At 48.6% G+C, this 22,733-nt stretch overlaps 1 protein-coding gene across 1 annotated transcript in view; it reads left to right on the forward strand.

Annotated features, from left to right (window-relative positions):
* LOC142213308 (F-actin-uncapping protein LRRC16A-like) overlaps positions 1-22,733 on the forward strand; it is a 293,690-nt gene that overhangs the window by 47,295 nt on the left and 223,662 nt on the right. The gene's annotated exons all lie outside the window — the stretch shown is intronic.

The following is a 22,733-nucleotide window of genomic DNA, read 5'->3' on the forward strand; positions in this document are numbered from 1 at the left end:
CCAATTAATGGTGGAGGGAGCCTCTAACCAGCCCAGTTTGGACCAATTAATGGTGGAGGGAGCCTCTAACCACCCCAGTTTGGGCAAATTCATGGTGGAGGGAGCCTCTAACCAGCCCAGTTTGGACCAATTAATGGTGGAGGGAGCCTCTAAACAGCCAAGTTTTGGGACATTCATGGTGGAGGGAGCCTCTAACCAGCCCAGTTTGGACCAATTCATGGTGGAGGGAGCCTCTAAACAGCCCAGTTTGGGCAAATTCATGGTGGAGGGAGCCTCTAAACAGCCCAGTTTGGGCAAATTCATGGTGGAGGGAGCCTCTAACCAGCCCAGTTTGGACCAATTAATGGTGGAGGGAGCCTCTAAACAGCCAAGTTTTGGGAAATTCAAGGTGGAGGGAGCCTCTAACCAGCCCAGTTTGGACCAATTAATGGTGGAGGGAGCCTCTAACCACCCCAGTTTGGACCAATTCATGGTGGAGGGAGCCTCTAACCACCCCAGTTTGGACCAATTCATGGTGGAGGGAGCCTCTAAACAGCCCAGTTTGGGCAAATTCATGGTGGAGGGAGCCTCTAACCAGCCCAGTTTGGACCAATTAATGGTGGAGGGAGCCTCTAAACAGCCCAGTTTGGGCAAATTCATGGTGGAGGGAGCCTCTAACCAGCCCAGTTTGGACCAATTAATGGTGGAGGGAGCCTCTAAACAGCCAAGTTTTGGGAAATTCATGGTGGAGGGAGCCTCTAACCAGCCCAGTTTGGACCAATTAATGGTGGAGGGAGCCTCTAACCACCCCAGTTTGGGCAAATTCATGGTGGAGGGAGCCTCTAACCAGCCCAGTTTGGACCAATTAATGGTGGAGGGAGCCTCTAAACAGCCCAGTTTGGGCAAATTCATGGTGGAGGGAGCCTCTAAACAGCCAAGTTTTGGGAAATTCATGGTGGAGGGAGCCTCTAACCAGCCCAGTTTGGACCAATTCATGGTGGAGGGAGCCTCTAAACAGCCCAGTTTGGGCAAATTCATGGTGGAGGGAGCCTCTAAAAAACCCAGTTTGGACCAATTCATGGTGGAGGGAGCCTCTAATCAGCCCAGTTTGGACCAATTAATTGTGGAGGGAGCCTCTAACCAGCCCAGTTTGGACCAATTAATGGTGGAGGGAGCCTCTAACCACCCCAGTTTGGGCAAATTCATGGTGGAGGGAGCCTCTAACCAGCCCAGTTTGGACCAATTAATGGTGGAGGGAGCCTCTAACCAGCCCAGTTTGGACCAATTAATGGTGGAGGGAGCCTCTAACCACCCCAGTTTGGACCAATTCATGGTGGAGGGAGCCTCTAACCAGCCCAGTTTGGACCAATTCATGGTGGAGGGAGCCTCTAAACAGCCCAGTTTGGGCAAATTCATGGTGGAGGGAGCCTCTAAAAAACCCAGTTTGGACCAATTCATGGTGGAGGGAGCCTCTAATTAGCCCAGTTTGGACCAATTAATTGTGGAGGGAGCCTCTAACCAGCCCAGTTTGGACCAATTAATGGTGGAGGGAGCCTCTAAAAAACCCAGTTTGGACCAATTCATGGTGGAGGGAGCCTCTAAACAGCCCAGTTTGGGCAAATTCATGGTGGAGGGAGCCTCTAACCAGCCCAGTTTGGACCAATTAATGGTGGAGGGAGCCTCTAAACAGCCAAGTTTTGGGAAATTCATGGTGGAGGGAGCCTCTAACCAGCCCAGTTTGGACCAATTAATGGTGGAGGGAGCCTCTAACCAGCCCAGTTTGGACCAATTAATGGTGGAGGGAGCCTCTAACCAGCCCAGTTTGGACCAATTAATGGTGGAGGGAGCCTCTAAACAGCCAAGTTTTGGGAAATTCATGGTGGAGGGAGCCTCTAACCAGCCCAGTTTGGACCAATTCATGGTGGAGGGAGCCTCTAAACAGCCCAGTTTGGGCAAATTCATGGTGGAGGGAGCCTCTAAAAAACCCAGTTTGGACCAATTCATGGTGGAGGGAGCCTCTAATTAGCCCAGTTTGGACCAATTAATTGTGGAGGGAGCCTCTAACCAGCCCAGTTTGGACCAATTAATGGTGGAGGGAGCCTCTAACCACCCCAGTTTGGGCAAATTCATGGTGGAGGGAGCCTCTAACCAGCCCAGTTTGGACCAATTAATGGTGGAGGGAGCCTCTAACCAGCCCAGTTTGGACCAATTAATGGTGGAGGGAGCCTCTAACCACCCCAGTTTGGACCAATTCATGGTGGAGGGAGCCTCTAACCAGCCCAGTTTGGACCAATTCATGGTGGAGGGAGCCTCTAAACAGCCCAGTTTGGGCAAATTCATGGTGGAGGGAGCCTCTAAAAAACCCAGTTTGGACCAATTCATGGTGGAGGGAGCCTCTAATTAGCCCAGTTTGGACCAATTAATTGTGGAGGGAGCCTCTAACCAGCCCAGTTTGGACCAATTAATGGTGGAGGGAGCCTCTAACCACCCCAGTTTGGGCAAATTCATGGTGGAGGGAGCCTCTAACCAGCCCAGTTTGGACCAATTAATGGTGGAGGGAGCCTCTAACCAGCCCAGTTTGGACCAATTAATGGTGGAGGGAGCCTCTAACCACCCCAGTTTGGACCAATTCATGGTGGAGGGAGCCTCTAACCAGCCCAGTTTGGACCAATTCATGGTGGAGGGAGCCTCTAAACAGCCCAGTTTGGGCAAATTCATGGTGGAGGGAGCCTCTAAAAAACCCAGTTTGGACCAATTCATGGTGGAGGGAGCCTCTAATTAGCCCAGTTTGGACCAATTAATTGTGGAGGGAGCCTCTAACCAGCCCAGTTTGGACCAATTAATGGTGGAGGGAGCCTCTAACCACCCCAGTTTGGGCAAATTCATGGTGGAGGGAGCCTCTAACCAGCCCAGTTTGGACCAATTAATGGTGGAGGGAGCCTCTAACCAGCCCAGTTTGGACCAATTAATGGTGGAGGGAGCCTCTAACCACCCCAGTTTGGACCAATTCATGGTGGAGGGAGCCTCTAACCACCCCAGTTTGGACCAATTCATGGTGGAGGGAGCCTCTAAACAGCCCAGTTTGGGCAAATTCATGGTGGAGGGAGCCTCTAACCAGCCCAGTTTGGACCAATTAATGGTGGAGGGAGCCTCTAAACAGCCCAGTTTGGGCAAATTCATGGTGGAGGGAGCCTCTAACCACCCCAGTTTGGACCAATTAATGGTGGAGGGAGCCTCTAACCACCCCAGTTTGGACCAATTCATGGTGGAGGGAGCCTCTAACCACCCCAGTTTGGACCAATTCATGGTGGAGGGAGCCTCTAAACAGCCCAGTTTGGGCAAATTCATGGTGGAGGGAGCCTCTAACCAGCCCAGTTTGGACCAATTAATGGTGGAGGGAGCCTCTAAACAGCCCAGTTTGGGCAAATTCATGGTGGAGGGAGCCTCTAACCAGCCCAGTTTGGACCAATTAATGGTGGAGGGAGCCTCTAAACAGCCAAGTTTTGGGAAATTCATGGTGGAGGGAGCCTCTAACCAGCCCAGTTTGGACCAATTAATGGTGGAGGGAGCCTCTAACCACCCCAGTTTGGGCAAATTCATGGTGGAGGGAGCCTCTAACCAGCCCAGTTTGGACCAATTAATGGTGGAGGGAGCCTCTAAACAGCCCAGTTTGGGCAAATTCATGGTGGAGGGAGCCTCTAAACAGCCAAGTTTTGGGAAATTCATGGTGGAGGGAGCCTCTAACCAGCCCAGTTTGGACCAATTCATGGTGGAGGGAGCCTCTAAACAGCCCAGTTTGGGCAAATTCATGGTGGAGGGAGCCTCTAAAAAACCCAGTTTGGACCAATTCATGGTGGAGGGAGCCTCTAAACAGCCCAGTTTGGGCAAATTCATGGTGGAGGGAGCCTCTAACCAGCAGAGTTGGGGGAAATCAGGGTGGAGGGAGCCTAGTATTAGCAGAATTGTGCAACGCTTATGGTGGATGAGTATGAGGATGCGGAGGAATTGGAGAGGTTGAGTACAGACATGGAGTTTCATGTTGGGGTGCTTTACACAGGTGGGCACAAAAATGACGGCTCTACCCAGTGGTGGTTCATTTTTATCAAAGTGAGCCGGTCGGCACTCTCAGCTGACAGACGGGTGCGCTTGTCAGTGATGATGCCACCGGCTGCACTGAACACCCTCTCAGATAGGACGCTGGCGGCAGGACAGGACAGCACCTCCAAGGCATATAGGGCAAGTTCAAGCCACAGGTCCAACTTCGACACCCAATACGTGTAGGGCGCAGAGGGGTCGGAGAGGACAGGGCTGTGGTCGGAAAGGTATTCCCGCAACATGCGCCTATACTTCTCACGCCTGGTGACACTAGGACCCTCCGTGGCGGCACTTTGGCGAGGGGGTGCCATCAAGGTGTCCCAGACCTTAGACAGTGTGCCCCTCGTTTGTGTGGACCGGTGAGAACTTGGTTGCCTACTGGAGGAACTGCCCTCCCTGCCGCCAACGTCACATGCTGGAAACATCTCCATCATATTCTGCACCAATTGCCTGTGGCAAGCATTGATGCGATTGGCCCTCCCCTCTACCGGAATAAAAGACGAGATGTTGTTTTTATACCGGGGGTCAAGGATAGCAAAGATCCAGTACTGGTTGTCCTCCATGATTTTGACAATACGCTTGTCGGTTGTAAAGCACCCCAACATGAACTCAGCCATGTCTGCCACAGTGTTAGTTGGCATGACTCCTCTGGCCCCACCGGAAAGTTCAATCTCCATTTCCTCCTCATCCTCCATGTCTACCCATCCGCGCTGCAACAATGGGACGATTCGAAGTTGCCCGGAAGCCTCCTGTATCACCATCACATCATCGGACAACTCTTCTTCCTCCTCCTCCTCCTCCTCCTCCTCCATTAAACGCAGTGAAGCGGACAGATGTGTGGACCTACTCTCCAGCTGTGACGGATCGGATGCTATCCCTAACTCCTCTGTGTGATCTGAGTTATCCCTGATGTCAATCAGGGATTCTCTCAGAACACACAAGAGCGGGATTGTAAGGCTCACCATCGCATCCTCAGAGCTCACCCTCCTTGTGGACTCCTCAAAGACCCGTAGGATGTCACAAAGGTCTCTCATCCATGGCCACTCATGGATGTGAAACTGAGGCAGCTGACTTTGTGGCACCCTAGGGTTTTGTAGCTGGTATTCCATCAAAGGTCTCTGCTGCTCAACCACTCTATTCAACATCTGAAACGTTGAGTTCCAGCGTGTGGGGACGTCGCACAAAAGCCGGTGTTGTGGCACATGCAGGCGTTGCTGGAGAGATTTTAAGCTAGCAGCGGCTACTGTCGACTTGCGAAAGTGGGCGCACATGCGCCGCACTTTCACCAGTAGCTCTGGAACATTGGGGTAGCTCTTTAGGAAACGTTGCACCACTAGGTTGAAGACGTGGGCCAGGCATGGAACATGTTGGAGTCCGGCAAGCTCCAGAGCTGCTACCAGGTTCCGGCCGTTATCACAAACGACCATGCCTGGGCCCAGGTGCAGCGGCTCAAACCATATTGCCGTCTCATCGAGGAGGGCATCCCTCACCTCGGAGGCAGTGTGCTGTCTGTCCCCCAAGCTGATCAGCTTCAGCACAGCCTGCTGACGTCTACCAACGCCAGTGCTGCAACGTTTCCAACTCGTAGCTGGGGTCAATCTAACAGCGGAGGAGGAGGCGGTGGCGGAGGAGGAGGCGGTGGCGGAGGAGGAGGCGGTAGAGGAGGAGGAGGAGGAGGGGGGTGTTCTTCTCGTGTCCCTGCCAGGAATGTTAGGCGGGGAGACGAGGTACACCGGGCCAGTTTGGGAAGCAGTCCCAGCCTCAACTACATTCACCCAGTGTGCCGTCAGTGAAATGTAGCGTCCCTGTCCGCATGCACTTGTCCACGCGTCGGTGGTCAAGTGGACCTTTGTGCAAAGCGCGGAACTAAGGGCCCGCCTGATGTTGAGTGACACGTGCTGGTGCAAGGCGGGGACGGCACACCGGGAGAAGTAGTGACGGCTAGGGACGGCATAGCGAGGTGCCGCAGTTGCCATCAGGTCCAGGAAGGCGGGAGTTTCAACAAGCCGGAACGCCAACATCTCCTGGGCCAGCAGTTTAGCGATGTTGGCGTTCAAGGCTTGCGCGTGTGGGTGGTTAGCAGTGTATTTCTGCCGCCGCTCCAATGTCTGAGAGATGGTGGGTTGTTGTAAAGAAACGCCTGATGGTGCCTTTGATGGTGCAGGAGAAGGAGATAAGACAGGACCAGGGGAGGATGAGGTAGAAGTCAACAAAGTGGCGGAGGCAGATGAAGTGGTGTCCTGGCTCGTCCTCTGGAGTGCATCGCCAGCACAGTCAGCAGTGGCAGTGGCAGAGGCAGAGGCAGAGGCAGTGGCAGTGGCGTGAACGGCAGTCGGCCTTTGTCCTGCCGTTGCTGCCTGCCACTGATTCCAGTGCTTGGATTCCAAATGACGGCGCATTGAAGTGGTGGACAGGTTGCTCTTCTCAGAGCCCCTAATCAATTTCGAGAGGCAAATTGTGCAGACAACACTATATCTGTCCTCGGCGCATTCCTTGAAAAAACTCCACACCTTCGAGAAACGTGCCCTCGAGGTGGGAGTTTTTCGGGGCTGGGTACGAACTGGAACATCTTGGGAGATTCCGGGTGTGGCCTGGCTTCGCCTAAGCTGCTGACCTCTGCCTCTGCCTCTAGCTACCCTTTTTGGTGCTGCACCTGCCTCAACATCCACACTACTTTCCCCGCTTGACATCCCCCCTGTCCAGGTCGGGTCAGTGTCCTCATCATCCACCACTTCCTCTTCCAACTCCTGTCTCATCTCCTCCTCCCGCACAATGCGCCGGTCAACTGGATGCCCTGACGGCAACTGCGTCACATCATCGTCGATGAGGGTGGGTTGCTGGTCATCCACCACCAAATCGAACGGAGATGGAGGAGACTCTAGTGTTTGAGCATCTGGATACAGATGCTCCTCTGTTAGGTTCGTGGAATCGTGACGTGGAGAGGCAGGTTGAGGGACAATGAAAGGAGCGGAGAACAGCTCTGGGGAGCAGGGACAGTTTGGGTTATTGTTCTGTAAAGCTTCGGAATTTTGGGAGGAAGGAAGACAAGACTGTTGGGTAATAGGAGGAGAGGAGGCAGAGTCTGACTGGCTGCTGGACAATGTGCTGTAAGCGTTCTCTGACAGCCATTGCAAGACCTGTTCCTGGTTCTCGGGCCTACTAAGGTTTGTACCCTGCAGTTTAGTTAATGTGGCAAGCAACCCTGGCACTGTGGAGTGGCGCAATGCTTGCTGCCCCACAGGAGTAGGCACGGGACGCCCTGTGGCTTCACTGCTACCTTGCTCCCCAGAACCATTCCCCCGACCTCGCCCACGGCCTCGTCCACGTCCCTTTCCGGGAGCCTTGCGCATTTTGAATTCCTAGTTAGAAATTGGCACTGTATACCAGTAGTAAAAATTGTGGGTGCACGTAACCCCAATATATTCTTTGAATTCCCAGTCAGACACTGGCACTATATGGCAGTAGCAAGAAATGAGGGTATTTGTATTCCCAATATACTCTTTGAATTCCCAGTCAGACAATGGCACTGTATACCAGTAGTAAAAATTGTGGGTGCACGTAACCCCAATATATTCTTTGAATTCCCAGTCAGAAACTGGCACTATATGGCAGTAGCAAGAAATGAGGGTATTTGTATTCCCAATATACTCTTTGAATTCCCAGTCAGACAATGGCACTGTATACCAGTAGTAAAAATTGTGGGTGCACGTAACCCCAATATATTCTTTGAATTCCCAGTCAGACACTGGCACTATATGGCAGTAGCAAGAAATGAGGGTATTTGTATTCCCAATATACTCTTTGAATTCCCAGTCAGACAATGGCACTGTATACCAGTAGTAAAAATTGTGGGTGCACGTAACCCCAATATATTCTTTGAATTCCCAGTCAGAAACTGGCACTATATGGCAGTAGCAAGAAATGAGGGTATTTGTATTCCCAATATACTCTTTGAATTCCCAGTCAGACAATGGCACTGTATACCAGTAGTAAAAATTGTGGGTGCACGTAACCCCAATATATTCTTTGAATTCCCAGTCAGACACTGGCACTATATGGCAGTAGCAAGAAATGAGGGTATTTGTATTCCCAATATACTCTTTGAATTCCCAGTCAGACAATGGCACTGTATACCAGTAGTAAAAATTGTGGGTGCACGTAACCCCAATATATTCTTTGAATTCCCAGTCAGAAACTGGCACTATATGGCAGTAGCAAGAAATGAGGGTATTTGTATTCCCAATATACTCTTTGAATTCCCAGTCAGACAATGGCACTGTATACCAGTAGTAAAAATTGTGGGTGCACGTAACCCCAATATATTCTTTGAATTACCAGTCAGAAACTGGCACTATATGGCAGTAGCAAGAAATGAGGGTATTTGTATTCCCAATATACTCTTTGAATTCCCAGTCAGACAATGGCACTGTATACCAGTAGTAAAAATTGTGGGTGCACGTAACCCCAATATATTCTTTGAATTCCCAGTCAGACACTGGCACTATATGGCAGTAGCAAGAAATGAGGGTATTTGTATTCCCAATATACTCTTTGAATTCCCAGTCAGACAATGGCACTGTATACCAGTAGTAAAAATTGTGGGTGCACGTAACCCCAATATATTCTTTGAATTCCCAGTCAGAAACTGGCACTATATGGCAGTAGCAAGAAATGAGGGTATTTGTATTCCCAATATACTCTTTGAATTCCCAGTCAGACAATGGCACTGTATACCAGTAGTAAAAATTGTGGGTGCACGTAACCCCAATATATTCTTTGAATTCCCAGTCAGACACTGGCACTATATGGCAGTAGCAAGAAATGAGGGTATTTGTATTCCCAATATACTCTTTGAATTCCCAGTCAGACAATGGCACTGTATACCAGTAGTAAAAATTGTGGGTGCACGTAACCCCAATATATTCTTTGAATTACCAGTCAGAAACTGGCACTATATGGCAGTAGCAAGAAATGAGGGTATTTATAACCCCAATATATTCTTTGAATTCCCAGTCAGACAATGGCACTGTATACCAGTAGTAAAAATTGTGGGTGCACGTAACCCCAATATATTCTTTGAATTCCCAGTCAGAAACTGGCACTATATGGCAGTAGCAAGAAATGAGGGTATTTATAACCCCAATATATTCTTTGAATTCCCAGTCAGACAATGGCACTGTATACCAGTAGTAAAAATTGTGGGTGCACGTAACCCCAATATATTCTTTGAATTCCCAGTCAGAAACTGGCACTATATGGCAGTAGCAAGAAATGAGGGTATTTGTATTCCCAATATACTCTTTGAATTCCCAGTCAGACAATGGCACTGTATACCAGTAGTAAAAATTGTGGGTGCACGTAACCCCAATATATTCTTTGAATTCCCAGTCAGACACTGGCACTATATGGCAGTAGCAAGAAATGAGGGTATTTGTATTCCCAATATACTCTTTGAATTCCCAGTCAGACAATGGCACTGTATACCAGTAGTAAAAATTGTGGGTGCACGTAACCCCAATATATTCTTTGAATTCCCAGTCAGAAACTGGCACTATATGGCAGTAGCAAGAAATGAGGGTATTTGTATTCCCAATATACTCTTTGAATTCCCAGTCAGACAATGGCACTGTATACCAGTAGTAAAAATTGTGGGTGCACGTAACCCCAATATATTCTTTGAATTCCCAGTCAGACACTGGCACTATATGGCAGTAGCAAGAAATGAGGGTATTTGTATTCCCAATATATTCTTTGAATTCCCAGTCAGACAATGGCACTGTATACCAGTAGTAAAAATTGTGGGTGCACGTAACCCCAATATATTCTTTGAATTACCAGTCAGAAACTGGCACTATATGGCAGTAGCAAGAAATGAGGGTATTTGTATTCCCAATATATTCTTTGAATTCCCAGTCAGACAATGGCACTGTATACCAGTAGTAAAAATTGTGGGTGTATATAGCCCCAATTCTATTGCTAGGGGACTTGCAGGGTATTTCTGGGGTGAAGGTGGGGGGGCACACCGTTGGAACGGGTATCGGGGTATATATCGGGTATACGGGAATACACTGACAGTGTATTCCATTCAGGATCCTGGGAAAGCTGGGTTGCGGCGATTGAGCCCGTCAGTGCCACGTTACACTGACAAGCTTCTCCCTGGAATTTAGCTCTTACAAGAGCTGTTGGTTGTCTTCTCCTTCCTATCCTAGCCTGTCCCTGCCTACCCAGAATCTAAGCCCTAGCTAGCTGGACGGAAACCTCCGTCCTCGGTGAATTGCAAGCTCAGAATGACGCGAAGCTGGGCGTCGCTGTTCTTTTAAATTAGAGGTCACATGTTTTCGGCAGCCAATGGGTTTTGCCTACTTTTTTCAACGTCACCGGTGTCGTAGTTCCTGTCCCACCTACCCAGCGCTGTTATTGGAGCAAAAAAGGCGCCAGGGAAGGTGGGAGGGGAATCGAGTAATGGCGCACTTTACCACGCGGTGTTCGATTCGATTCGAACATGCCGAACAGCCTAATATCCGATCGAACATGAGTTCGATAGAACACTGTTCGCTCATCTCTAATCATTATCACCCAGCAGGTATCTTCAAAAAGTTTTGTGTAGCAACTGGTGCACAGTGAGAATTACAATTTTAGAATCCCATATGCCATTTCAGTGCCTGATATATTGTGCCCAGCATTTGCCACCAGAGACATAGACCCCATAAATGTGGGTTCTCCCGGAAATGGCAATTCCCCATGTAAAGTAAGAGAAGAAAATAAAGGAGCATGCGGCAGGGTAAATTAAATATCAAGAGATGTATGATAAATGTGAGCCTTCCTTATCCTCCTCTTTGAGCAGACTCGGCACGTCTTTTGGTTCTTTCTAGAGATGAGCGAACACTAAAATGTTTGAGGTTCGAAATCCGATTTGAACAGCCACTCACTGTTTGACTGTTTGAATGGGTTTTAAACCCCATTATAGTCTATGGGGAACATATACTCATTAAGGGGGAAACCCAAATCCATCTCAGGAAGGTCACCAAGTCCACTCTGACACCACAGGAAATGATGACAACACCCTGGAATGACACTGGGACAGCAGGGGAAGCATGTCTGGGGGCATCTAACACACCCAAGTCCCTGTATTACCCCACTATCACAGCCTAACAACTACACACTTTACACACTCAATACCACCTCTCAGACAGTGGAAAAACACCTTGAAACATGTGTATTTGGCCCTTGGAGTGAGGAGAGCCTGTCACCAGCATTGTATTGGGTACTTGGAGTGAGGAGAGCCTTGCAACAGCAGTGTATTTGGCCTTTGTAGTGAGTTGAGGTTGGCACCAGCATTGTATTTGAAAATCAGGGTGGATTGAGCCTCTAACCAGCAGAGTTTTAGGAAATTCATGGTGGATTGAGCCTCTAACAAGCAGAGTTTTGGGAAATTCATGGTGGATTGAGCCTCTAACCAGCAGAGTTTTGGGAAATGCATGGTGGATTGAGCCTCTAACCAGCAGAGTTTTGGGAAATTCATGGTGGATTGAGCCTCTAACCAGCAGAGTTTTGGGAAATTCATGGTGGATTGAGCCTCTAACCAGCAGAGTTTTGGGAAATTCATGGTGGATTGAGCCTCTAACCAGCAGAGTTTTGGGAAATTGATGGTGGAGGGAGCCTCTAACCAGCAGAGTTTTGGGAAATTCATGGTGGAGGGAGCCTCTAACCAGCAGAGTTTTGGGAAATTCATGGTGGAGGGAGCTTCTAACCAGCAGAGTTTTGGGAAATTTGGGAAATTCATGGTGGAGGGAGCCTCTAACCAGCAGAGTTGTGGGAAATCAGGGTGGAGGGAGCCTCTAACCAGCAGAGTTTTGGGAAATCAGGGTGGAGGGAGCCTAGTAGGAGCAGGATTGTGCAACGCTTATGGTGGATGAGTATGAGGATGCGGAGGAGGAATTGGAGAGGTTGAGCACAGACATCGACTTTCATGTTGGGGTGCTTTACACAGGTGGGCACGAAAATGAAGGCTCTATCCAGTGGGTGTTCATTTTTATCAAAGTGAGCCGGTCGGCACTCTCAGCTGACAGCTTGCTGCGCTTGTCAGTGATGATGCCACCGGCTGCACTGAAGACCATCTCAGATAGGACGCTGGCGGCAGGACAGGACAGCACCTCCAAGGCATATAGGGCAAGTTCAAGCCACAGGACCAACTTCGACACCCAATATGTGTAGGGTGCAGAGGGATTGGAGAGGACAGGGCTGTGGTCAGAAAGGTATTCCCGCAACATGCGCCTATACTTCTCACGCCTGGTGACACTAGGACCCTCAGTGGCGGTACTTTGGCGAGGGGGTGCCATCAAGGTGTCCCAGACCTTAGACAGTGTGCCCCTTGTTTGTGTGGACTGGGGAGCACTTGGTCGCCTAGTGGAGGAACTGCCCTCTCTGCTGCCAACGTCACATGCTGGAAACATCTCTATCATATTCTGCACCAATTGCTTGTGGCAAGCATTGATGCGATTGGCCTTCCCCTCTACCGGAATAAAAGATGAGATGTTGTTTTTATACCGGGGGGTCAAGGATAGCAAATATCCAGTACTGGTTGTCCTCCATTATTTTGACAATACGCTTGTCAGTTGTAAAGCACCCCAACATGAAGACAGCCATGTGTGCCACAGTGTTAGTTGACATGACTCCTCTGGCCCCACCGGAAAGTTCAATCTCCATTTCCTCCTCATCCTCCCATTCTACCCAACTGCACTGCAACAATGGGACGATTCGAAGTTGCCCGGTAGCCTCCTGTATCACCATCACATCATCGGGCAGGTCTTCCTCCTCCTCCTCCTCCTCCTCTTCCTCCATTAAACGCAGTGAAGCGGACAGATGTGTGGACCTACTCTCCAGCTGTGACGGATCTGCTTCTATCCCTGACTCCTCTGTTTGATCTGAGTTATCCCTGATATCAATGAGGGATTCTCTCAGCACACACAAGAGCGGGATTGTAAGGCTCACCATCACATCTTCAGAGCTCACCCTCTTTGTGGACTCCTCAAACACCCTTAAGGCTGCATTCACACAGAGTAACGCCAGGCGTCATTTGTGTGTAATTTGTGTGTCTTTTACGGCCGTCATAAAACGTTTACATAGAGTTCTATAGGAAAAGACGGCCGTCATTTACAGCCGTCATTTACGGCCATCATTGTAATGACGGCCGTAAATGACGGCTGTAAATGACGGCCGTCTTTTCCTATAGAACTCTATGTAAACGTTTTATGACGGCCGTAAAAGACACACAAATTACACACAAATGACGCCTGGCGTTACTCTGTGTGAATGCAGCCTTAGTATGTCACAAAGGTCTGTCATCCATGGCCACTCATGGCTGAGAAACTGAGGCAGCTGACTTTGTGGCACCCTAGGGTTTTGTAGCTGGTATTCCATCAAAGGTCTCTGCTGCTCAACCACTCTGCTCAACATGTGATAAATTGAGTTCCAGTGTGTGGGGACGTCGCACAAAAGCCGATGTTAGGGCACATGCAGGCATTGCTGGAGTGTTTTGAAGCTAGCAGCGGCTACTGTCGACTTGCGAAAGTGGGCGCACATGCGCCGCACTTTCACCAGTAGCTCCGGCACATTTGGGTAGCTCTTTAAAAAACATTGTACCACTAGGTTGAAGACGTGGGCCAGGCATGGAACATGTTGGAGTCCGGCAAGCTCCAGAGCTGCTACCAGGTTCCAGCCATTATCACAAACGACCATGCCTGGGCCCAGGTGCAGCGGCTCAAACCATATTGCCGTCTCATCGAGGAGGGTATCCCTCACCTTGGAGGCAGTGGGCTGTCTGTCCCCCAAGCTGATCAGCTTCAGCACGGCCTGCTGACGTCTACCAATGCCAGTGCTGCAACGTTTCCAACTCGTAGCTGGGGTCAATATAACAGCGGCGGAGGAGGCAGTGGAGGAGGAGGGTGTTGTTCCCGTGTCCCTGCCAGGAATGTTAGGCGGGGAGACGAGGTACACCAGCCCAGTTTGGGAAGCAGTCCCAGCCTCAACTACATTCACCCAGTGTGCCGTCAAGTGAAATGTAGCGTCCCTGTCCGCATGCACTTGTCCACGCGTCGGTGGTCAAGTGGACCTTTGTGCAAAGCGCGGAAATAAGGGCCCGCCTGATGTTGAGTGACACGTGCTGGTGCAAGGCGGTGACGGCACACCGGGAGAAGTAGTGATGGCTAGGAATGGCATAGCGAGGTGCCACACTTGCAAGCCGGAACGCCAACATCTCCTGGGCCAGCAGTTTAGCGATGTTGGCGTTCAAGGCTTGCGCGTGTGAGTGGTTAGCGGTGTATTTCTGCCGGCGCTCAAATGTCTGAGAGATGGTGGGTTGGTGTAAAGAAGCGCCTGATGGTGCATGAGATGGTGCAGGAGAAGGAGATAAGACAGGAACGGGGGAGGATGAGGGAGAAGTCAACAAAGTGGCGAAGCCAGGTGATGTGGTGTCCTGGCTCGTCCTCTGGAGTGCATCGCCAGCACTGTGAGCAGTGGCAGAGGCAGTGGCGTCAACGGCGGGCGACGTTTGTCCTGCGGTTGCTCTCTGCCACTGATTCCAGTGCTTGGATTCCAAATGACGGCGCATTGAAGTGGTGGACAGGTTGCTCTTCTCAGAGCCCCCACTCAATTTCGAGAGGCAAATTGTGCAAAGAACACTATATCTGTCCTCGGCGCATTCCTTGAAAAAACTCTTTTCTTTCTTTTTTTCTTTTTGGTAGAGTTGGAAGGGAGCTCAAGGGCCATCGGGTCCAACCCCCTGCGAGTGCAGGTCTTCCTAAATCATCCCAGAATATGTTTATCCAGATTCCGCTTGAAGATTTCCATTGATGGAGCGCCCACCACCTCCCGTGGCAGCCTATTCCACTCTCTCACTACCCTCACTGTCAGAAAGTTTTTCCTAATGTCTAATCTGTATCTCTTTCCCTTTAGTTTCATCCCATTGCTTCTTGTACTTCCTTGTGCTAATGAGAATAGGGTAGATCCCTCTGTACTGTGACTACCTTTCAGATATTTGTAGACTGCTATTAAATCTCCCCTCAGCCTTCTCTTCTGCAAACTAAGCAATCCCAGTTCTTTTAGCCGCTCCTCATAGGACATGGTTTGCAGACCTTCCACCATGTTGGTTGCTCTTCTCTGGACTTGCTCCAATATATCGATGTCTTTCTTGAATTGAGGCGCCCAGAACTGTACACAGTATTCCAGGTGTGGTCTGACCAGGGAAGAGTACAGCGGAATAATGACCTCTCTTGATCTAGATTCAATGCTTGTCTTAATACATCCCAGAATTTTATTAGCCTTTTTTGCAGCAGCACCGCACTGTTGGCTCATGTTGAATTTGTGATCTACTATTATGCCCAAGTCCTTTTCCCTTATGCTATCACTTAGTTCTATTCCTCCCATACTATATATGTTTTTTACATTTCTGTTACCCAGATGTAGAACTTTGCATTTGTCCCTGTTAAATACCATTTTGTTCGCCTCAGCCCATTGTTCCAGTGTGTCTAAGTCCTTTTGAATACACTCTCTCTCCTCTCTAGTGTTGGCTATTCCTCCTATTTTCGTATCATCTGCAAATTTTATGAGTTCCCCAATAATTCCATCGTCCAGATCATTTATAAAGATATTAAAAAGTACTGGGCCCAGAACAGAGCCCTGCGGCACCCCGCTTTTGACTTTCTTCCAGTTCGATGTGTAGCCATTTAGTATTACTCGTTGTGCCCGATCATTAAGCCAGTTGTGAATCCACCTAACGGATTTTTTGTCAAAGCCATACTTAATCATTTTTTCAATAAGAAGGTTATGTGATACTTTATCAAATGCCTTACTGAAGTCAAGATATACTATGTCCACGGCATTCCCTTGGTCCAACCATTCAGTGATTTTGTTGTAGAAGGAAATCAGGTTAGTCTGACAAGATTTATTGGTCATAAAGCCGTGCTGGCTCTGGTTAATTAATGCCTTCCCATCCAGGTACCGAAGTAAATGTTCCTTGACAATTTACTCAAAGATTTTTCCTGCTATCGAGGTCAGACTTACCGGCCTGTAATTTCCTGGATCTTCCCTTTTCCCCTTTTTGTAGATGGGGACAACATTTGCCCTTTTCCAATCTAAAGGGACCACTCCTGTTTCCCATGACTTACCGAAGATTATAGCAAGGGGTTCTGTTATTTCCTCTGCTATCTCTTTCAGGACTCTAGGGTGTAAATCATCTGGTCCTGGGGACTTGGTTTCCTGTAACTTGGCTAAGTGCTCTCTTACCAGACCTTCGCTTATAGTCAGCTTGGAGTCCTCCTTCCCCACACCTCCATCACCATTAATGTCGATATTTACATTAGTTTCTTGGGAGAAGACGGATACAAAATATGAATTTAGTAGCTTCACCTGCTGTTCCACCATGTTAACTGTTTCTCCTTTGTCATTCTTCAGGACTCCAATGGTCTCCTTCACTTTTCTTTTGCTTTTAACATATCCCCAAAATCCTTTTACTTTACTCTTTACCTCTTTTGCAAGCTTCAATTCGTGTTCAGCCTTAGCTCCTTTGATGCTTGTCTTGCAGAGTCTGCAGACTGCTGTGTACTCTTCCTTAGGTGTAATTCCCATCTTCCACTTTTTGTATGTTTCCTTTTTCCTTTTTAGCAGGTACTTCCCTCGAGAAAGGTTCCCTCGAGGTGGGAGTTTTTCTGGGCTGGGTACAAAATAGAACATCTTGGGAGATTCCGGGTGTGGCCTGGCTTCGGCGAAGCAGCTGACCTCTGCCTCTAGCTACCCTTTTTGGTGCTGCACCTGCCTCAACATCGACACTACTTTTCCCGCTTGACATCCCCCCTGTCCAGGTTGGGTCAGTGTCCTCGTCGTCCACCACCTCCTCTTCCAACTCCTCTCTCACCTCCTCCTCCTGCACAACACTCATGGCAACTGGCCGCCCTGACGGCAACTGTGTCTCATCATCGTCGATGAGGGTGGGTTGCTGGTCATCCGCCACCAAATCGACCGGAGATGGAGGAGGCTCCAGTGTTTGAGCATCTGGACACAGATACTCATCTGGTAGCTCCGTGGAATCGCTAAATGGAGGGGCAGGTTGAGGGACAGTGAAAGGATCGGAGAACAGCTCCGGGGAGCTGGGAAAGTTGGGGTTATTGTTCTGGGAAGATTGGGAATTTTGGGAGGAAGGAGGACAAGACTGTTGGGTAGGAGGAGGAGAGGAGGTAGAGGCTGACTGGCTGGTGGACAATGTGCTGTAAGCATTATCTGACAGCCATTGCAAGACCTGTTCCTGGTTCTCGGGCTTAGTAAGGTTTGTACCCTGCAGCCTAGTTAATGTGCAATGCTTACTGCCCCACAGGAGTAGGCACGGGACGCCCTGTGGCTTCACCGCTAACTTGCTCCCCAGAAGCATTCCCCTGACATCGCCCACGGCCTCCTCCACGTCCCTTTCCGGGAGCCTTGCGCATTTTAATATGCTTTCCTGGCTTAAACACACTCAGAACCTGGGTGTATATGCCAATACCAAGAAATTAAGGGTGTATGTAGGCCCCAATTTATTTGGTGGAATTAACACTCAGAACCTGGTTGTTTATGCCAATATCAATAAATTAAGGGGGGATGCAGGCCCCAATATACTTGGGGAATTAACACTCAGAACCTGGGTGAATATGCCAATAGCTAGAAATGCCGGTGGTATACAGGCCGCAATATATTTTGGGAATGAACACTCAGAACCTGGGTGAATATACCAATAGCTAGAAATGCCGGTGGTATGCAGGCACAAAATTATTTGGGGAATTAATACTCAGAACCTGGGTGAATATGCCAATAGCTAGAAATGCCGGTGGTATGCAGGCCGCAATATATTTTGGTAATGAACACTCAGAACCTGGGTGAATATGCCAATAGCTAGAAATGCCGGTGGTATGCAGGCACAAATTTATTTGGGGAATTAAAACTCAGAACCTGGGTGAATATGCCAATAGCTAGAAATTCCGGTGGTATGCAGGCCGCAAAATATTTTAGGAATAAACACTCAGAACCTGGGTGAATATGCCAATAGCTAGAAATGCTGGTGGTATGCAGGCACAAATTTATTTGGGGAATTTACACTCAGAACCTGGCACTATATGCCAATAGCAACAAATGAAGGGTGGTATGAAGGCCCCAATTTCTTAGGGGAATTTACACTCAGAACCTGGCACTATATGCCAATAGCATCAAATGAGGGTGGTATGAAGGCCCCAATTTCTTAGGGGAATTTACAATCAGAACCTGGCACTATATGCCAATAGCATCAAATGAGGGTGGTATGAAGGCCCCAATTTTTTAGGGGAATTTACACTCAGAAACTGGCACTCAGTGCCGCACCTCCCATGAGGCGACCTGAAGCGAGCGCTTCAGGCGGCACTATGCAAGGGCCTCAGGGAGGGCGGCATTTTTGCTTCCCTAAGCCAGTCCAGGACAAGCTGTCCTGGACTGGCTTATCACCGAGCGGTGGTTTGGGGAGGCCACTGGAGCAGGGCTGCTCCAGCAGCCTCCCCTCACGCTCAGGCAGAGAGCAGGCAGTCTCCGGGCCTACTCTCTGCCGGCGAACGGGGCTAAGCCCCGCCCCTTCTCTCGGCCACACCCTCGATCCGCCCGACCACACCCCCGATCCGCCCGGCCACGCCCCTGACCCGCCCCCTCCTTCGGCGGGGTGGGGGCGGCTTTCTGCAGTGAGCCTCGGGCGGCGAAAGGAGCAGGCTCACCCCTGCTGGCACTATATGCCAATAGCAACAAATAAAGGGTGGTATGAAGGCCCCAATTTCTTAGGGGAATTTACACTCAGAACCTGGCACTATATGCCAACAGCAACAAATGAGGGTGGTATGAAGGCCCCAATTTCTTAGGGGAATTTACACTCAGAACCTGGCACTATATGCCAATAGCAACAAATGAGGGTGGTATGAAGGCCCCAATTTTTTAGGGGAATTTACACTCAGAACCTGGCACTATATGCCAACAGCAACAAATGAGGGTGGTATGAAGGCCCCAATTTCTTAGGGGAATTTACACTCAGAACCTGGCACTATATGCCAATAGCAACAAATGAAGGGTGGTATGAAGGCCCCAATTTCTTAGAGGAATTTACACTCAGAACCTGACACTATATGCCAATAGAAACAACTGAAGGGTGGTATGAAGGCCCAATTTTCTTAGGGGAATTTACACTCAGAACCTGGCACTATATGGCAATAGCAACAGATGAAGGGTGTATGTAGCCCCAATTTTATTCTTGGGTGATTACACAAAGTGTATTCAAGTTAGTTTCAGGGGTGGGGGTGGGGGTGCACACTGTTGGAACGTGGATTGGGGGTATATAGTGTATATGGGAATACACTTTCCGTGTATCCCACTCAGGATCATCCACACTGCGGAAAGATGGGTTGCGCAGATACAGCCTGTCAATGCCACGTTAGTGTGATAGATAGAGATGAGCGAACAGTGTTCTATCGAACATCAAATCGAATCGAACACCGCGTGGTAAAGTGCGCGAAAACTCGATTCCCCTCCAACCTTCCCTGGCCCCTTTTTTGCTCCAATAACAGCGCAGGGTAGGTGGGACAGGAACTACGATACCGGTGACGTTGAAAAAAAATAGTAAAAACCCATTGGCTGCCGAAAACATGTGACCTCTGATTTAAAAGAACAGCGCCGCCCAGCTTCGTGTCATTCTGAGCTTGCAATTCACCGGGGACGGAGGTTTCCGTCCATGTAGCTAGGGATTACATTCTGGTAGGCAGGGATAGAATGGGATAGGAAGGAGAAGAGAACCAACAGCTAAATTCCAGGGAGAAGCTTGTCAGTGTAACGTGGCACTGACGGGCTCAATCGGCGCAACCCAGCTTTCCACAGTGTTGAGGATCCTGAATGGAATACACTGAAAGTGTATTCCCGTATACCCTATATACCCCCGATCCACGTTCCAAAGGTGTGTCCCCCCACCTCCACCCCAGAAACTAACTTCAATACACTGTACGTCCCCTAACAATAGAATTGGGGTTACATACACCCTCAATTCTTGCTACTGGTATATAGTGCAATTTTCTGACTGGGAATTCAAAGAATATATTGGGGTTACATACACCCTCAATTCTTGCTACTGCCATATAGTGCCAGGGTCTGACTGGGAATTCAAAGAATATATTGGGGTTACATATACCCTCAATTCTTGCTATTGCTATATTGTGACAGGGTCTGACTGGGAATTCAAAGAATATATTGGGGTTACATACACCCTCAATTCTTGCTACTGCCATATAGTGCCAGGGTCTCACTGGGAATTCAAAGAATATATTGGGGTTACATACACCCTCAATTCCAGGGAGAAGCTTGTCAGTGTAACGTGGCATTGACGGGCTCAATCGGCGCAACCCAGCTTTCCACAGTGTTCAGGATCCTGAATGGAATACACTGAAAGTGTATTCCCTTATACCCTATATACCCCCGATCCACGTTCCAACGGTGTGCCCCCCCCACCTCCACCCCAGAAACTAACTTGAATACACTGTAAGTCCCCTAACAATAGAATTGGGGCTACATACACCCTCAATTCTTGCTACTGCCATATAGTGCCAGGGTCTGACTGGGAATTCAAAGAATTTATTGGGGTTACATACACCCTCAATTCTTGCTACTGGTATATAGTGCCATTTTCTGACTGGGAATTCAAGGAATATATTGGGCCTACGTATACCCTCAATTCTTGCTACTGCCATATAGTGCCAGGGTCTGAGGGGGAATTCGAAGAATATATTGGGGCTACATACACCCTCAATTGTTGCTACTGCCATATAGTGCCAGGGTCTGAGTGGGAATTCAAAGAATATATTGGGGCTACATACACCCTCAATTCTTGCTACTGCCATATAGTGCCAGGGTCTGACTGGGAATTCAAAGAATATATTGGGGTTACATACACCCTCAATTCCAGGGAGAAGCTTGTCAGTGTAACATGGCATTGACGGGCTCAATCGGCGCAACTCAGCTTTCCACAGTGTTCAGGATCCTGAATGGAATACACTGAAAGTGCATTCCCGTATACCCTATATACCCCCGATCCACGTTCCAACGGTGTGTCCCCCCACCTCCACCCCAGAAACTAACTTGAATACACTGTAAGTCCCCTAACAATAGAATTGGGGCTACATACACCCTCAATTCTTGCTACTGCCATATAGTGCCAGGGTCTGACTGGGAATTCAAAGACTATATTGGGGTTACATACACCCTCAATTCTTGCTACTGCCATATAGTGCCAGGGTCTGACTGGGAATTCAAAGAATATATTGGGGTTACATACACCCTCAATTCTTGCTACTGGTATATAGTGCCATTTTCTGACTGGGAATTCAAAGAATATATTGGGCCTACATATACCCTCAATTCTTGCTATTGCCATACTGTATAGTGCCAGGGTCTGACTGGGAATTCAAAGAATATATTGGGGTTACATATACCCTCAATTCTTTCTACTGCCATATAGTGCCAGGGTCTGACTGGGAATTCAAAGAATATATTGGGGTTACATACACCCTCAATTCTTGCTATTGGTATATAGTGCCATTTTCTGACTGGGAATTCAAAGAATATATTGGGGTTACATACACCCTCAATTTTTGCTACTGCCATATAGTGCCATTTTCTGACCGGGAATTCAAAGAATACATTGGGCCTACATATACCCTCAATTCTTGCTACTGCCATATAGTGCCAGGGTCTGACTGGGAATTCAAAGAATATATTGGGGTTACATACACCCTCAATTCTTGCTATTGTTATATAGTGCTATTTTCTGACTGGGAATTCAAAGAATATATTGGGCCTACATATACCCTCAATTCTTGCTACTGCCATATAATTCCAGGGTCTGACTGGGAATTCAAAGAATATATTGGGGTTACATACACCCTCAATTCCAGGGAGAAGCTTGTCAGTGTAACATGGCATTGACAGGCTCAATCGGCGCAACCCAGCTTTCCACAGTGTTCAGGATTCTGAATGGAATACACTGAAAGTGTATTCCCGTATACCCTATTTACCCCCGATCCACGTTCCAATGGTGTGCCCCCCACCTCCACCCCAGAAACTAACTTGAATACAATGTAAGTCCCCTAACAATAGAATTGGGGCTACATACTCCATAAATTCTTGCTACTGCCATATAGTGCCAGGGTCTGACTGGGAATTCAAAGAATATATTGGGGTTACATACACCCTCAATTCTTGCTACTGCCATATAGTGCCAGGGTCTGACTGGGAATTCAAAGAATATATTGGGGTTACATACACCCTCAATTCTTGCTACTGGTATATAGTGCCATTTTCTGACTGGGAATTCAAAGAATATATTGGGTCTACATATACCCTCAATTCTTGCTACTGCCATATAGTGCCAGGGTCTGACTGGGAATTCAAAGAATATATTGGGGTTACATACACCCTCAATTCTTGCTACTGCCATATAGTGCCATTTTCTGACCGGGAATTCAAAGAATACATTGGGCCTACATATACCCTCAATTCTTGCTACTGCCATATAGTGCCAGGGTCTGACTGGGAATTCAAAGAATATATTGGGGTTACATACACCCTCAATTCTTGCTATT

The sequence above is a fragment of the Leptodactylus fuscus genome, chromosome 7, assembly GCF_031893055.1.
Source record: "Leptodactylus fuscus isolate aLepFus1 chromosome 7, aLepFus1.hap2, whole genome shotgun sequence".
NCBI classification, from domain to species: Eukaryota; Metazoa; Chordata; class Amphibia; order Anura; family Leptodactylidae; genus Leptodactylus; species Leptodactylus fuscus.